Source organism: Aplysia californica, unplaced genomic scaffold (assembly GCF_000002075.1).
Source record: "Aplysia californica isolate F4 #8 unplaced genomic scaffold, AplCal3.0 scaffold00219, whole genome shotgun sequence".
NCBI lineage: Eukaryota > Metazoa > Mollusca > Gastropoda > Aplysiida > Aplysiidae > Aplysia > Aplysia californica.
Window position 1 is genome coordinate 308,828 of NW_004797489.1, and position 4,505 is coordinate 313,332.

Here is a 4,505-nt window from a genome sequence, read left to right on the forward strand (position 1 = left end):
CCCGTCCCGCCCCCTTTCTCCCCTTTCTCCCTTTCCCCTTCCCCTCCCCCGAATAATATTTTGGTCTCCCGAGGTTCCCGACCTGAAGAGACAATACTGCGGTACGCTTCCACAACAAAAGAAAACAAACAATAATATTTTTCTAAGAAAATAATATAGATGTTCTTACGCCCCCATTGACGGAATAAAAACTTGGATTCAGAACAAAATGATGGGAAAAAATAATAATAAATTCTCAAAAAAGAAAAAGAGGGGTAAACAGTACCTATGCATTGATGGCGGGGCTGGTGCTCTACAAATAAATTATACATGCCTACGAAGCCTACTCTCATCGATTTTGGACCACCAAGGGATCTTTAACGTGCGCAATTTGAACACGGAACCTCCGATATTTTCAACCTTGTCCGAGAAGGCTAGGTGTAGATCTTTTCTACCAGAAGATCAGGGGTGAGGCTGAAAGACAGAAGTAAGAAGAAGCCAAGGGGTAGTGGTAGAAAGGCTGCAGAAAGAGTCAGGAACCCATAAGAGGGGGCAAAGGAGGTGAGGGGGACGGGGCAGAAAGTGGAGACGAAAGCAGACGAAAGAACATCGTTAAAGAGCAGGAAAGGAGGTGAAAGGAGAACGTTTTGGTGAACATTTTTCCGACACTATCCGGATTCGAACCCGGGACCTATTGAATGAGAGGTGAACACTACAACTTCTAGGCCACCACGAGAGCCCCCAAGAAAGTTCAACACCTGTAATTTTTGTCTGTTTTTTTTTCTCCCCAAAACCGGTAATTTTTGCCTGCCTTTTTTCTTGTCTTGTAATGATGACAATGTATCGCCAACTGAAATTTTCTAAAAGCACCGGAGAACGATACAAGTACAAGTAAATCCAATAGCTCTTAGGGCCTACCGTTTTTTGTCTTTTTTTTTCTTCTTCTATTGTCTTGAACTAGTACGAAATGACGACAGTAAGTAAGTAAGTAAGTAAGTAAGTTTATTCAGTGTCAAGGCCATTGGCCCACATCACATCACATTAAACACTCATTTGTTGAGTAAAGTTTTCATAATGAATAAATACAGGTTGTGCACATATCTCTTATCATGGGTCAAACATTGCATATTTCTGTCACTGGGAGGGATTAACAATTTCCTTTGATGGACAAAGTGTGAACAATAGAAAATAAAGTGAAATTCATCTTCAATTTCATGAGAGCTACACCTCTCACATAATAAGGGTGAATTAGTTAATTCCCATCGATAGAGATTGTTATTCAATGGAAGGCTATGGGTTTTTAACAAAGCTTTGACTCTTCTGCTTCAATAACGTGGGAGGTTGATGATATGTTCAGCTGTTTCTTGAAACTTAATTGTAAGAGAGAAAACACTATACTTGCGACAGACTTCTTCCTCTATGGTCTGCTCAGAATAGTCAACAAGTCTACTTTTTACTTCACTGAGAAAGAGTCTAGTACTTCCAGAAAAGACGACAGATCGACTGCTGAGTGTTATTTCATACACGCACCGGTGACTAGATAGTATGAATAAGTCCAATACCTGTAGTTTAGTTTGTTATAGTTTTTTTCTACTGTCTTATATAGTGAATGACAATAATAATATCGAGAGCTTATTGTTACTTTATACAGGCATCAGCTAAAAGTATGAATAGGCTATGTTTGTTAGCTGTGGCTCTTGTTTTTTTGTTTTTTTGTTTTGCTAATATTATACAATATTGTTTTATACTGAATGTTCAAAATAATTGTGAAGATAAGTTCTCTCGGTTGGGGTCCAGTTGAAATCTCCCTTCTTAAAATAAGTTGTTGTAATTTGTTTGTTTTGTTTTTTAATCGTTCACACATGGCGTACTTATAACTACTCTTATGTTGACCCCATGGAGAATGAAGTGGGTGGTTGACGGGTGCTCTGGTGTGTTTTGCTCCTTCATTCCAATCAAACAGCTGTCTTCCTTATCTGTCCGCCTTCTTTTTGTGTTTGTTACTATCTTGTAATGCCTCTATCTTCGGCATTTATATGAACTTATTGTGTTGGAAGTGCCGTGAAACTCTAACTAAAACTAAAGATGAGTGAAGACCCCAGAAGTGCGTATAGTATTGGGTAAAAAAAAAAATTCAGAATGGAGACCTCAGCTATACCTTTACCTGCTCTCTGAAAGTCAAACTAGCATAAATAAATAGGCCTACACAAGAAATACACGCACTGTTCCTCTCAGTTAAACGACTTGCGATTAACCGGTTTTCCGGAACGTACATCGCTGCCTGGTTTTACTATTCGCCAGTTCTGCTGGCACTTAATACCATAACTGTTTTCCTCGTAAGTTTTCGTGGAGGGGGATAACGCTGGCTTTCCAATAATATATCACAGAAACGCTGTCATTTAATCTTTTCCAACAACCGGGGGCACATTTCTGAGCTTCTCTGCGGCTTGACTGGTAACTTTTGACTTCACGCAGATGTTGGTGAAAGATTTTTCTATTTCGTATTAAAGGTGAGCGGAGTTATTGCTGTTTTAGGGATTCTTTTTCTTTCTGATTTTGACTAATTTTGTTCGCAGCTAATTCGTGCAAATAGGGCTGCTTTCTCCAGGTTTTTAAAATTTGTAAATATTTGGTTTTCACCTCACCCCCCCCCCCCCACCCCTCGCTCGTAAAAAAAAAAGAATGAATTATTAAAAATAATATTATTATCACCACCACCATTATTATTATTATTATTATTATTATTATTATTATTATTATTATTATTATTATTATTATTATTATTATTATCATTATCATTACTATTATTGTTATTATTATTGTTACTATTATTGTTTTTATCGTCACCTGTATTATTATCATTACTAGTTTATGTTGTTATACAACCCATAAAGATGATCCTTATGTTCAGGGAAATATAGGTTCAATAGGTACACTTACTATTTTCTTGGCGGTTGTCAAGTCTACTCTTAATGGTGCTTGTATGTGCGTGTGCGTACATGTGTGTGTGTGTGTGTGTGTTTGTGTGTGTGTGTGTGTGTGTGTGTGTGTGTGTGTGTGTGTGTGTGTGTGTGTGTGTGTGTGTGTGGAAAGGGAGCGGGGTGTATTGTAGTTTAATCATAATAATTGCGGTTATATAGCGAATATTTATGCTCTACAGCATGTTTATGCACTTTACACCAATCAATAAATTAGCAGACCCTAGCACTCTCAGATAATTTCTCGTTCCCCCGGGATAAATACAATGCAAGTTGCGGTTGGCATGCATAACCCCCCCCCCCCCCCCCCCCAAAAAAAAAAAAAAAAAAAAAAAAGAAGAAAAATTAAATCGACAAGAGCTTTCGCTGTCTTTAGCTGGGTACCCATTCTCACTTGGTTGAAGTGAGGAGAATTCATATAAAGTGCTTTCCCCCAAGGACACAACGTCGGGCACCAGACGGTATTCGAACCGTTGATCTTACAGCTGAGAGTCTGAGAGCCTATACCACTAGACTCCAGAAGCCCATTGTGTAGAATTTTTGTGGAAGAATTAATCACAATTTGTGACATGGTTGTAGGCTTGAGCTGAGAAGTTCTGAGCACAGAACAAAAGAGAGACAGAACAGAAGTTGTAACCTGTTTGTGAAGGAGTTTCAAGAGGTGTAAATATGTTGAATTAATTATTTAGAAGCAGTGTTGTAACGGAAAATGGGGTCTTGGTTTTGTAGACGCGGCAATGCGTGTTGTGATCTTCACTAGAGAGCAATGATATTGAAAGAGTGTTGCTGGAAGTTGGAAGTTCTAAAAATACTTCCCGTACATTACAGAGGTGTCATCGGTAGTCTGGTGGTTACTTTATCAGACTCGTGATCGTGTAGGTGAGGGTTTGAGGGTTTGAGATTTAGCTCAGTCCTGCGCTGTGTCATTAATTAGAAAAAATACTTTACTTGAACATTCTCATAATATGTCTGGGCCCTATAGGAAGTGAACGGTACGTTAGGGGTCTCGCCTCTTAAACAAGCCAGCAGTGATGCAAAGGTCGTGAGTCGTGACACCAAAACAACGTCGTTCTCGTACATTTTGTTCCTTGGGCCTTCGTGTGGACAAGTCTTGACCACTCTTCTGTGCAAGCGTTTGGAAATGTTTCACCACTTTCTTTCTTTCTTTCTTTCTTTCTTTCTTTCTTTCTTTCTTTCTTTTTTTCTTTCTTTCTTTCTTTAATGTTTAGTTTGAGGGGCATCCTGGTTAAGAAGTAAGGTATCAGAAGTTGACCAAAAAGGTTGTGAGTTTGATTCCGGTATCATCTGGAAGGATAGTGTTTCTTCAAGACACACACCCAGCCAAATTTTTTTGGTTCATTTACTGTTAATTAATAAATAATAAATAGCTAGCATTGTGTAAATTCCTGCTCAACAACAAGCTCTTTGCGCTTTACAGTCTATATTATTGCCCCAACAGACTTGATGCATTGTGTAACAATCTCAACTTTCTGGCATACAGTGCAAGCAGCCATTTTACTGGTGTTACAACATTAACAATCAGATCAG